The 14083-nt window shown below is 43.9% G+C and overlaps 1 long non-coding RNA gene across 1 annotated transcript; it reads right to left on the reverse strand.

Moving 5' to 3' along the window:
- Positions 1 to 11949: 11949 nt before the first annotated feature.
- LOC149979854 (uncharacterized) lies at positions 11950 to 13382 on the reverse strand. Its single transcript, XR_016484692.1, has 2 exons — positions 13235 to 13382; positions 11950 to 12826 (listed from the first exon to the last, which is right to left on the reverse strand). It is a non-coding gene; the product is annotated as an uncharacterized LOC149979854 (long non-coding RNA).
- Between the last annotated feature and the right edge of the window lie 701 nt (positions 13383 to 14083).

The following is a 14083-nucleotide window of genomic DNA, read 5'->3' on the forward strand; positions in this document are numbered from 1 at the left end:
TGTTTCTGTACTATCCAAGGTGCTCAGCAGCCGAGGGCAGCAGCTCAGTGTTTCTGTACTATCCAAGGTGCTCAGCAGCCGAGGGCAGCAGCTCAGTGTTTCTGTACTATCCAAGGTGCTCAGCAGCCGAGGGCAGCAGCTCAGTGTTTCTGTACTATCCAAGGGGCTCAGCAGCCGAGGGCAGCAGCTCAGTGTTTCTGTACTATCCAAGGGGCTCAGCAGCCGAGGGCAGCAGCTCAGTGTTTCTGTACTTTCCAAGGTGCTCAGCAGCCGAGGGCAGCAGCTCAGTGTTTCTGTACTATCCAAGGTGCTCAGCAGCCGAGGGCAGCAGCTCAGTGTTTCTGTACTATCCAAGGGGCTCAGCAGCCGAGGGCAGCAGCTCAGTGTTTCTGTACTATCCAAGGGGCTCAGCAGCCGAGGGCAGCAGCTCAGTGTTTCTGTACTATCCAAGGGGCTCAGCAGCCGAGGGCAGCAGCTCAGTGTTTCTGTACTATCCAAGGGGCTCAGCAGCCGAGGGCAGCAGCTCAGTGTTTCTGTACTATCCAAGGGGTTCAGCAGCCGAGGGCAGCAGCTCAGTGTTTCTGTACTATCCAAGGTGCTCAGCAGCCGAGGGCAGCAGCTCAGTGTTTCTGTACTATCCAAGGGGCTCAGCAGCCGAGGGCAGCAGCTCAGTGTTTCTGTACTATCCAAGGGGCTCAGCAGCCGAGGGCAGCAGCTCAGTGTTTCTGTACTATCCAAGGGGCTCAGCAGCCGAGGGCAGCAGCTCAGTGTTTCTGTACTATCCAAGGGGCTCAGCAGCCGAGGGCAGCAGCTCAGTGTTTCTGTACTATCCAAGGGGTTCAGCAGCCGAGGGCAGCAGCTCAGTGTTTCTGTACTATCCAAGGTGCTCAGCAGCCGAGGGCAGCAGCTCAGTGTTTCTGTACTATCCAAGGGGCTCAGCAGCCGAGGGCAGCAGCTCAGTGTTTCTGTACTATCCAAGGGGCTCAGCAGCCGAGGGCAGCAGCTCAGTGTTTCTGTACTATCCAAGGGGTTCAGCAGCCGAGGGCAGCAGCTCAGTGTTTCTGTACTATCCAAGGTGCTCAGCAGCCGAGGGCAGCAGCTCAGTGTTTCTGGCCATGTGCCACTTCTACGCTCGCCTCCAGAATGCTCTGCTGATATAAATCGTGCTGCAGAAGGATAGATGGAATTGCCCTGTCTGTGTTGAGTTACCGACTCCTGTATTCATACCCCCTTACCTTGTCCATTTATAGGACTCAGAAGTTACGGCTTTCCCTGCTCCTCTCTCTGCACCGTGAAAAAAACGCTGTGCAGACGAGCGGGATGGATCCTGTTGTAAACAAACTATAACTCAGGTCTGGAGGGATGAGATTTAAAGGGGAAGGACTCCCCAGCTCATCTATAAATGTGTTTTAGAGAGATGCATATTTCTGTTTGTGATTCAAAATGAGCTATACATGGAGTATTCACTCTCAATTTTGCTTTGAGATCAGAGATTGGTAGCCTGGTCCCAGATCTGTTTGTGCTTTTGCCTACTTCAGTGTCATTGTCACGACGATTCCACCAGGAGTTGGCAAGAGAGCAGAAACAGACGGGCCCCCAGGCTAAGAGATGGGGGCTACATGTGACACTATTGCTTTGAGTTCAGGACAGTGTGTTATTTGGCAAAGGCAATTCCCAGGTTTTCCAGAAAACCCTGTTGGAATTCCCAGAATCAGGAGGAAATAAGCAGGAACTCCAAAATCCTTCAATCGGGACTTCTGGAAAATCGGAGTATTTGGGGAATTTTTGGAACCTAACAGCGGTATTACACTACCTAATCTTTCAATGAACCTTACACTTCCTAATTGTTCAATGGATTTTTTCCACCAAGGGGAAAAAGAGGGCCTCCACCCACTGCACCACTGATTGGTTATTTGGCAAACGCACAGTAAAACAGAGCTTTGTCTGGGTGGAGACCCTCTCCATTTTATCCACTTAATAAGGGAGTAAAAAAGAAGAAAGGACACATTCGTTTGTTATTTTGTTCCCTTCTGGTTCCTCTCTAAATGATCATGTAAATTGGATGTGACATGAGAACAATACAACCATATTGCTCTCATAGTCCTCTGAACCCTGCTACAATAATTTATGGGATGTTTGGCCAACTTTTTTGGTGTTGGTAATTAACATGACTGTGAAAAACGTAATAATGTTACGCAACACAACAACTGTTGTTGGCCTTGTTGGATGTCTCATATGCTACAGTGGGCAACCAAATATAGCACAGAGATACATACAAAAAAAAAATATGTTTAATCAGTGTCACTTTCTGACCTTAGTTCCTTTATTTTGTCTTTGTGTTAGTATGGTCAGGGCGTGAGTTGGGGTGGGCAGTCTATGTTTGTTTTTCTAGGTTGTGTTTATGTGTTTGGACTGGTATGGTTCTTAATCAGAGGCAGGTGTCGTTCGTTGTCTCTGATTGAGAATCATACTTAGGTAGCCTTTTCCCACCTGTGTTTTGTGGGTGAATGTTTTCTGTTTAGTGTATGCCACCTTTCAGAACTGTTTTGTTTCATTCTCCCTTGTTATTTTGTTGAGTGTTCTGTTAAATAAATTAACATGGACACATACCACGCTGCATATTGGTCCGATCTCTCCTACTCCTCCTCAGACGAGGACGACGAACGTTACAATCAGGCTTTATCATAGTACAACCATCAACTAACTAGTGCATAGACCTACTTCATGTGATGATGAACCACAATATACCCCACAAGACATTCCACCAGAGGTCTCTTCACAATCCCAAAAGTCCAGAATAGACTATGGGAGGCGCAGTGCTACATAGAGCCATGACTACATGGAACTCTATTCCACATCAGGTAACTGATGCAAGCAGTGGAATCAGATTTAAAAAACTGATAAAAAATACACCTTATGGAACAGCGGGGACTGTGAAGAGACACACACACTGGCACAGACACACACTTACGCATACACATAATAAGACATGCACTCTACACACAAGTACACACGGATTTTGTATTGTAGATATTTGGTAGTAGAGTAGTGGCCTGAGGGCAAACACTTCATGTGCTGTGAAAATTGTTATGAAATATAATGTCACGTAATATTTTAAATTGTATATAACTGCCTTAATGTTGCTGGTCCCCAGGAAGAGTAGCTGCTGCCTTGGGGATCCTTAATAAATACAAATCCAAAACTTGAACCTACCTGTCTCTGGTGCCATCTATCACTACATAACCTGTAGTTGATCAAGTCTACGGATTACTGTAAATTCAAAACATTTTTCTACAATAATCATAAAATGTTATACAATTGTAATTAATCAATCACTGATATCATGGTCAGTTAAGCAAAAATAAGACAAATTAAAAATGCCTGTCTGTATTGCTATGGCAAAAAGCTGTCCAGAAGATGAATGTCCAGAGGTGCTGTTGCTGTCCTCCCAGAGCAGCCAGGGACTATTGATTGCGAAGCCTCTGGGTACACATATCTAATGAAGGCTTGGACAGCGGAGACTCAGAAGAGCGTTTACTAATCATCACCAGAGCCATATACAATATCTATTTACGTGGGGAGGTTGAACCAAGCGGCACTTCTTTACCATCAGAAGATCAACTGGATCACAGCCTGGTGGTTTGGAATGCCTAGGATTCTTTGATGCGGTCAATCTATTCCTTGTCTTCTCTCAGTGATGTATCTGTGCTAATAATTCCGTTTGATTGACTTCCCACAACATTGCATGATGTCTAAGAATGATATAGAATAAGATACATTTGTAACTGAAGGCTTTGTGGCGATACTCATGTCAAATTGGATATTTTCTCCTCCTACTGAAATGGACTGTACCTCAAAGGCCATGTTTAATTTAGTTAATTTAGTTCAAAGGATGTTGTTCCTCAAGGCAGGGGCCTTTGCAATGTCCCCTGCCTTGTCACCCATAATGCATTTAGTAAAGGTTCACATGGAGAGTGTGGCCATTCACCAACGCTGTCAACAGCTTGCACTCTATTGAATTAGGATGGCAGGAGCTGAGAGCACCGCAGGCTTCACACACGTATGCAGGTGGGCACAAACTCACACTACTGCCAGAAGATAGTGGCATTAATGGCTTCATTGGTGTGTGTGTGTGTGTGTGTGTGTGTGTGTGTGTGTGTGTGTGTGTGTGTGTGTGTGTGTGTGTGTGTGTGTGTGTGTGTGTGTGTGTGTGTGTGTGTGTGTGTGTGTGTGTGTGTGTGTGTGTGTGTGTGTGTGTGTGTGTGTGTGTGTGATTGAGAATGACAATAATCAAAGCATAACAAATCATATACACTCAGTGGCCAGTTCATCTCGTACTGGTTCGTAAGTACAAGATGGCGCCAGAGAAGAAGGTTGACGTTTTACGTATTCCTCACCAATTGTGTTTTTTGTTAGTTTCTTTGTGTTGTTTGTAACTTATTTTTTTAACTTATTTTATAAGTAATGTTGCTGCTACCGTCTCTTATGACCGAAAAAAAACTTCTGGACATCAGAAATGCGATTACTCACCACGAACTGGCAGAGTCCTTTTTTCCCTTTTAACAAGTCCGACGAGCCTGACATGAATGACATACTGCTTTCCCTGGAACAGATCCCGGTCATTTGCGTGAAGAGAAGGCGGAAAAAAAGGGGCCGGAGGGCGGGCTGCCTTCTGAGAATTCGTAGGCGACCGAATAAACCCCCACCTCCTTCCATTCTGCTAGCAAACGAGCAATCTTTGGAAAATAAAATCGATGACCTACGCAGAAGATTAAACTACCAACGGGACATTCAAAACTGTAATATCTTATGCTTCACAGAGTTGTGGCTGAACGACGACATTATCAACATACAGCTGGCTGGTTATATGCTGTATCGGCAGGATAGAACAGTGGCGTCTGGTAAGACAACGGGTCGCGGACTATGCATTTTTGTAAATACAGCTGGTGCACAATATCTAAGGAAGTCTCGAGGTTTTGATCACCTGAGGTAGAGTATCTTATGATAAACTGTAGACCCCACTATCTACCTAGAGAGTTTTCATCTGTATATTTCGTAGCTGTCTACATACCACCACAGACTAATGCTGGCACTAAGACCGCACTCAATGAGCTGTATTCCGCCTGGTGGCCAGGGACTTTAATCTAGGGATACTTAAATCCGTTTTACCAAATTTCTATCAGCATATTAAATGTGCAACCAGAGGAAAAAAAACTCTGGACCACCTTTACGCCACACACAGACACGCATACAAAGCTCTCCCATGCCCTCCATTTGGCAAATCTGACCATAATACTATCCTCCTGATTCCTGCTTACAAGCAAAAATGAAAGCAGGAAGCACCTGTGACTCGATCAATAAAAAGTGGTCAGATGAAGCAGATGCTAAGCTACAGGACTGTTTTGCTAGCACAGACTGGAATATGTTCCTCCGATGGCATTGAGGAGTACACCACATCAATAAATGCAATAAATACATCGATGACGTCATCCCCACAGTGACCATATGTACATACGCCAACCAGAAGCCATGGATTACAGGCAACATCTGCACTGAGCTAAAGGAAGCTTATAAACCCGGAAGCTTATAAAAAATCGAACAGCCAAACAGGCAAAGCGTCAAAACAGGACTAAGATCAAATCGTACTACACCAGCTCTGACGCTTGACGGATGTGGCAGGGCTTGCAAACCATTACAGACTACGAAGGGATGCACAGCCGAGAGCTGCCCTGTTACACTAGCATACCAGATGAGCTAAACTACTTCTAGGCTCGCTCCGAGGCAAATAACACTGAAACATGCATGAGAGCACCAGCTGTTCCGGAAGACTGTGTGATCACGCTCTCTGCAGCCGATGTGAGTAAGACCTTTAAACAGGTCAACATTCACAAGGCCGCAGGGTCAGATGGATTACGAGGATGTGTACTGCCAGCATGCGCTGACCAACTGGCATGTGTCTTCACTGACATTTTCAACCTCTCCCTGCCCGAGTCTGTAGTACCAACATGTTTTAAGCAGACCCCTATAGTCCCTGTGCCCAATAACACTAAGGTGACCTGCCTCAACGACAACTGACCAGTAGCACTCACATCATGGCTCACATCAACACCATTATCCCAGAAACCCTAGATCCACTCTAATTTACATACTTCCCAGATCCACAGATGATGCAATCTCTATTGCACTCCACACTACACTATGTGAGAATGCTATTCATTGACTACAGCTCAGCGTTCAACACCATAGTGCCCTCAAAACTCATCAATAAGCTAAGGACCCTGGGACTAAACACCTCCCTCTGCAACTGAATCCTGGACTTCCTGACGGGCCGCCCCAGGTGGTAAAGGTAGGAAACAACACATCCGCCATGCTGATCCTCAATACAGGGGGCCCTCAGTGGTGAGTGCTCAGTCCCCTCATGTATTCCCTGTTCACTCATGACTGCACGGCCAGGTATGACTCCAACACCATCATTAAGTTTTCCGATGACAGGCCTGATCAACAGGCCTGATCAATGATGAGACAGCCTATAGGGAGGAGGTCAGAGAACTGGTCAAATGGTGTCAGGACAACAACCTCTCCCTCTACGTGATCAAGATCAAGAAGATGATTGTGGACTACAGGAAAAAGAGGACCGAGCACGCCCCCATTCTCATCGACTAGGCTGTAGTGGAGCAAGTTGAGAGCTTCAAGCTCTTTTTTATTTTATTTTTATTTTTATTTTACCTTTATTTAACCAGGTAGGCAAGTTGAGAACAAGTTCTCATTTACAATTGCGACCTGGCCAAGATAAAGCAAAGCAGTTCGACAGATACAACAACACAGAGTTACACATGGAGTAAAACAAACATACAGTCAATAATAAAGTATAAACAAGTCTATATACAATGTGAGCAAATGAGGTGAGAAGGGAGGTAAAGGCAAAAAAGGCCTTGGTGGCAAGGTAAATACAATATAGCAAGTAAAACACTGGAATGGTAGTTTTGCAATGGAAGAATGTGCAAAGTAGAAATAAAAATAATGGGGTGCAAAGGAGCAAAATAAATAAATAAATTAAATACAGTTGGGAAAGAGGTAGTTGATAGGGCTAAATTATAGGTGGGCTATGTACAGGTGCAGTAATCTGTGAGCTGCTCTGACAGTTGGTGCTTAAAGCTAGTGAGGGAGATAAGTGTTTCCAGTTTCAGAGATTTTTGTAGTTCGTTCCAGTCATTGGCAGCAGAGAACTGGAAAGAGAGGCGGCCAAAGAAAGAATTGGTTTTGGGGGTGACTAGAGAGATATACCTGCTGGAGCGTGTGCTACAGGTGGGAGATGCTATGGTGACCAGCGAGCTGAGATAAGGGGGGACTTTACCTAGCAGGGTCTTGTAGATGACATGGAGCCAGTGGGTTTGGCGACGAGTATGAAGCGAGGGCCAGCCAACGAGAGCGTACAGGTCGCAATGGTGGGTAGTATATGGGGCTTTGGTGACAAAACGGATTGCACTGTGATAGACTGCATCCAATTTGTTGAGTAGGGTATTGGAGGCTATTTTGTAAATTACATCGCCAAAGTCGAGGATTGGTAGGATGGTCAGTTTTACAAGGGTATGTTTGGCAGCATGAGTGAAGGATGCTTTGTTGCGAAATAGGAAGCCAATTCTAGATTTAACTTTGGATTGGAGATGTTTGATATGGGTCTGGAAGGAGAGTTTACAGTCTAACCAGACACCTAAGTATTTGTAGTTGTCCACGTATTCTAAGTCAGAGCCGTCCAGAGTAGTGATGTTGGACAGGCGGGTAGGTGCAGGTAGCGATCGGTTGAAGAGCATGCATTTAGTTTTACTTGTATTTAAGAGCAATTGGAGGCCACGGAAGGAGAGTTGTATGGCATTGAAGCTTGCCTGGAGGGTTGTTAACACAGTGTCCAAAGAAGGGCCGGAAGTATACAGAATGGTGTCGTCTGCGTAGAGGTGGATCAGAGACTCACCAGCAGCAAGAGCGACCTCATTGATGTATACATGTGATGATATAGATGATATAGATGATATAGACATGTGTTCTCAGATCTTCTCTCTCCCAGTTCAGTAAATTAGATTAAATTGACTTGTGTATAGGGGTCACTTCTTTATGATTTACTTCATTTCTAAAAACCTATTTAATCTAATTTACTGAACTGGGAGAGAGAAGATCTGAGAACACATGTCTATATCTGATAACCACTAATAGCCTCACACCGTTCTGACGCTGGCTCTCACCCTTCATTTACGCAAAGCACCATTCAAAGCATCATGACTCCTTACCTAGTCAAACACATAAAAAACAGGCGTTGGAGGGATGGAGGGACGGATGGATGGAGGGGGAAATTGAAGTGAATGGGTGCTACTTGTGATTGGATGAGAGAGGTCCACAGAGAAGCAGCGTGAGAGACCCAGTCAGGGGCAAAACAAGACAATTAAAACAGACGCCCACCCTAATCACTGAATGCATCATGCAAATGTTGTTTTATAAGAGGCTGCTTGTGTCTTAATACTCAGAATACAAATCAGGGACTTAACACTGATGACAAGAGGGAGGGGGATGGGGTGGAAAGTGAGTGTAGGAAGGAACCCACTCAGACAGAAAGAGAGAAAGAAAAAGACAGAACAAATAAGGAGCAACTCCACAATCTACATCAACAGGTTCAAGAGTGAAACATTCTGAAAACAAAATCGAATTGCATTTACTTTCTTGTTACTCATACTATTCTATCACTACATGAATAACCATCATCGTTATTATTATTAAGCAATAAGGCCCGAGGGGGTGTGGTATATGGCCAATATACCATGGCTAAGGGCTGTTCGTTCGCACAACGCAATGTGGAGTGCCTGGATATTGGCAATATACTATACACACTGAGGTGCCTTATTGCTATTATAAACTGGTTACCAATGTAATTAGAGCAGTAAAAATAAATGTTTTGTCATACCCGTGGTATACGGTCTGATATACCTCGGCTTTCAGCCAATCAGCATTCAGGGCTCGAACCACCCAGTTTATAATCTTGAAGAGAGTTTGACATAATCTGCCTGTTTTCATGTCAGCGATGCAGGGATGGGATTTGGAGGGAACTGAATGCATGTGGAAGGGAGAAAGAGGGAGATTGGGCATTTGTTCATGTTTTTCACATATCGTGGTTTTTAGATCTGTCAAATCAGAAAATAGATGCATAGCATAAAAGAAAACTTGGGTGCTTTTAAATCAAAACTGGACAACGTGCACATCACATTTTAATAATAATAACAATAATCATGTTAAATTGTGGAGTGCATTTCCTACTTTCAATGTGCTTATTTGTAAGGTAAATATGTTTTACCTTTGGTTTCAATTAAATCAATGAAACCAAGTCTGCCGTCTGTGTGGGATAAATAGTGACGCAACAACAAACAACATATTCAAACATTTTCCACGGTAAGAATGATTTATTCTGTTTGTCAGTTAGCAGTGTTGAAAAGTGAGCCTTACTCTAGAGGCTTAGACAAGTGCCTTTGGGAAATGTGTGTGTGCGCATGCGTGTGTGTGTGCGTGTGTCTGAATGTGCATGTATGAGTTGTGTATGTATGAGTGTTAGCCAAGGTGAAAGACACTTTTATTTAAAAAGCAGCCCATGCCAAACGCAACCTTGAGCTTCAAATGCTGTGTTTTGCCAATTTTGTGTTTTAAACCACTAATGTTTGACTTGTACTTATATTTATATTTATTCCATTTTATTTTAAACAAACTATCATCAAACCATTGTTAACATTTCATTATGTACTACAGTATCTTCATTCAACATTGAGAAAACATACTCAGAGGAAGCCAGCTAAAATAGACAAGGGGTCAAATATGACTATTGACAATGTACAGGAAATACTTCACTGTCCAATACACTTCCTACTTGACATAACACACCTGGTCTGGTCCCATTGACTCAGGGAAAAGAGACAGAGAGACGAGGCAAGAGTGGTTAACGTCTTATACTGTATAGTCTCTCAATATCATCTTTCAATGGCATCTTTCTGTCTCAATGGCATCTTTCTATCTCAATGTCATATTTCTGTCTCAATGGCATATTTCTATCTCGATGGCATCGTTCTATCTCAATGGAACCTTTCAATGGCATCTTTCTGTCTCAATGGCACCTTTCTGTCTCAATAGAATCTTTCTGTCTCAGTGGCATCTTTCAATGGCATCTTTCTGTCTAAATATCATCTTTCAATGGCATCTTTCTATCTCAATGGCATCTTTCTGTCTCAATGGCACCTTTCAATGGCATCTTTCTGTCTCAGTGGCATCTTTCTGTCTTAATGGCATCTTTCTATCTCAATAGCATATTTCTGTCTCAATGGCATCTTTCTATCTCAATGTCATCTTTCTGTCTCAGTGGCATCTTTCTGTCTCAGTGGCATCTTTCAATGTCATCTTTCTGTCTCAATGTCATCTTTCTGTCTCAATGGCATCTTTCTGTCTTAATGGCATCTTTCTATCTCAATGGCATATTTCTGTCTCAATGGCATCTTTCTATCTCAATGTCATCTTTCTGTCTCAATGGCATCTTTCTGTCTTAATGGCATCTTTCTGTCTTAATGGCATCTTTCTGTCTCAATGGCATCTTTCTGTCTCCATGTCATCTTTCTGTCTCAATGACATCTTTCTGTCTCAATTTTACATTTCAATGTCATCTTTCTGTCTCAATGTCATCTTTCTGTCTCAATGTCATCTTTCTGTCTCAATAGCATCTTTCTGTCTCAATGGCATCTTTAATTGGCATCCTTCTGTCTCAATGGCATCTTTCTATCTCAGTGGCATCTTTCAATGTCATCTTTCTGTCTCCATGTCATCTTTCTGTCTCAATGGCATCTTTCTGTCTCAATGGCACCTTTCTGTCTCAATGGCATCTTTCTATCTCAATGTAATCTTTCTGTCTCAGTGGCATCTTTCTGTCTCAGTGGCATCTTTCAATGTCATCTTTCTGTCTCAATGTCATCTTTCTGTCTCAATGGCATCTTTCTGTCTTAATGGCATCTTTCTATCTCAATGGCATATTTCTGTCTCAATGGCATCTTTCTATCTCAATGTCATCTTTCTGTCTTAATGGCATCTTTCTGTCTTAATGGCATCTTTCTGTCTCAATGGCATCTTTCTGTCTCCATGTCATCTTTCTGTCTCAATGACATCTTTCTGTCTCAATTTTACATTTCAATGTCATCTTTCTGTCTCAATGTCATCTTTCTGTCTCAATGTCATCTTTCTGTCTCAATAGCATCTTTCTGTCTCAATGGCATCTTTAATTGGCATCCTTCTGTCTCAATGGCATCTTTCTATCTCAGTGGCATCTTTCAATGTCATCTTTCTGTCTCCATGTCATCTTTCTGTCTCAATGGCATCTTTCTGTCTCAATGGCACCTTTCTGTCTCAATGGCATCTTTCTGTCTCAATGGCATCTTTCTGTCTCCATGTCATCTTTCTGTCTCAATGGCATCTTTCTGTCTCAATGGCATCTTTCTGTCTCCATGTCATCTTTCTGTCTCCATGTCATCTTTCTGTCTCCATGGCATCTTTCTGTCTCCATGTCATCTTTCTGTCTCCATGTCATCTTTCTGTCTCAATGGCACCTTTCTGTCTCAATGGCATCTTTCTGTCTCAATGGCATCTTTCTGTCTCAATGGCATCTTTCTGTCTTAATGTCATCTTTCTGTCTCAATGGCATCTTTCTGTCTCTCCGTCCTTTCCTTCATTGTCCTTTGCTCTTTCACGGTCCCCGTCCCCTCCCTTTCATTCACACTTTTTTCTGTATTTTACTCATCCCACTCTCCTGGAACTGACTGAGGGATCCCTGGCTGTGTTTGGTTAAGCTGTGGAACACTGCCCAGATTGCGTCACCTCCAAATACAGCCCAAATGTCCCACCCGGTGATTCCGGCCTTGCACGGAACTTCAACTCAAGTAAAATCAAATCTAAGTTTATTGGTCAAGTACACAGATTTTCAGATGTTATCGCAGGTGCGTCAAAATGCTTGTGTTTATAGCTACAACAGTGCAGTAACACCCGGCAATAAAAATAAGACAAATACACACACAATCCAGAAAAATTTAAAGCGCGGTTATATAGGATGAGCCATGACTAGAACACAGTATATACATACAAAGTGGGTAAAACAGTATGTAAACATTATTAAAGTGACCAGTGTTCAATGACTCTGAGTACATAGGGGCATCAGTCTCTAAGGTGCAGGGTAGAGTACCAGGTGGTAGCTGCCTTGTAACAGTGACTATGTTCATGGCAGGGTACTGGGTGGAGGCCCGGCTAGTGGTAACAGTTTAACAGTCTAATGGCCTGGAGATAGAAGCTGTTTCATAGTCTCTTGGTCCCAGATTTGATGCACCTGTACTGTCTACACCTTCAGATGTAGCAGGGTGAACAGGCCATGTCTCGGGTGGCTGAGGTCCTTGATGAGCTTCTTGACCTTCCTGTGACACCGGGTGCTGTAGATATCCCGGAGGGCAGGCAGTGTGCCTTGGGCTGACTGCACCACACAATGGAGAGACCTGCGGTTGTGGACGGTGCAATTGCCGTGCCAGGCTGTGATACAGCCCGACAGGATGCTCTCAATGGTGCACCTGTAGAGGTTTGTGAGGGTCTTAGGGGCCAAGACAAATTTCTTTAGCCTCCTGAGGTTGAAGAGGCGCTGTTGCTCCTTCTTCACCATGTTGTCTGTTTGAAGGGACAATTCATGTATTGTTGCTGACGGTTGTGAGGCTCATCACGCCAGTCTTTAATAAACAGTTGACAAGGTTCTCTGGGATGCCACACAAACCAAACCCTGGAGAGAAACATAATAAATCAATGAATCAGCATATCAGCACACTCATGTATACACTCTCACACACACACAAACACTCTCATCTATCTTCCACAAGACGTCACGCATCCTTGAGGCCCTTTTCCACTGGGAAGGACACCAGAATAAGATGATCTGGAACCCATCCCCCCTCCAGAACATGACACTTGAACCAGCCCTACCCCCCCCAAGTGTACAGTCTCACGCTGCTACAGGCCCAGCCCTAGTTTCAGCAAAGCAGTCTAACTAAATCCCCCATGCAGCCCCATCCCATCTACAGTTCCCTCTCTGTGGGTAGAGGCAGAGCAGACGTCCCTCTCCTACTGGGCCGTGGCAGACAGTCAGCGAGTAATACATGGAAGGGATTTGTCATTGTTATTCCCTGCATACCTGCTCTGATGGTAGGTTCCCACGCTAGAAGGAATACACACGCAGGAGGAGTTGGCACACACGCACTTTCACATCAGGGATCACTAATGAGTTTGCAAGTGTGAAATCAACCTCCTACAGAGGTTGTAAATATATAATTGGAGATGACCTGAAACAAAAGAAAAGACTGAGTGGGCGATTAGTAAAATGTTCTAGATTATTTTGAATGCAAATATGGTAGTATTTTGTGTTCGTTTGGTTTAACTTAATCAACAAAGAATCACAAACATCCACATCCCAAAAACAGCCAGCTGACTGGGTGGGTGTGTGGCTGAGTAGAGGGAGAAGCAGGGAGGTACATCCTGTTTAGAGCAGCCTGTTGGATGAAAGGGGCGGCTGTGTCACAGCAAAGCCCTCACTCTTCCTCCATTCAGCCCAGTCTGATAACACCATGTAGACAAGAGAACACTGCTTCCATCTCTCTCCACTATTCACACAGGACTTAATGCACCCAAATGGCAACAATCATGACTGCGTTCTAAATATATATTTCCGTGACGATGATTATTACCATTCAGGAACCTTTTGAGGTGGGGGTTTCAGAAAAGAGGTGGTTAGGGAGAAGATTCTCCATTTTGTTGCCTAGGAGACTAGAAGAAAAGACAGGCATTAAAGCACATTATCCTATTACAGTTGACAGTGTATGAGTGAGGGAGGGACCAACTTTGAGTAAAGCACAGATCAGTTGCTTATTTTCACAATGGACATGGATAGAAAATGGGATACGAGTCCATCAGTTTACTGTCCGCACATATGTGACGTGAATATGTGACGTTAGCATCAGAAGCCTCCTCCCTAAGTTTGCTTTAT

This window comes from Oncorhynchus mykiss, chromosome 11 (assembly GCF_057628025.1).
Source record: "Oncorhynchus mykiss isolate SJ-2025 chromosome 11, ASM5762802v1, whole genome shotgun sequence".
Taxonomy (NCBI): Eukaryota; Metazoa; Chordata; class Actinopteri; order Salmoniformes; family Salmonidae; genus Oncorhynchus; species Oncorhynchus mykiss.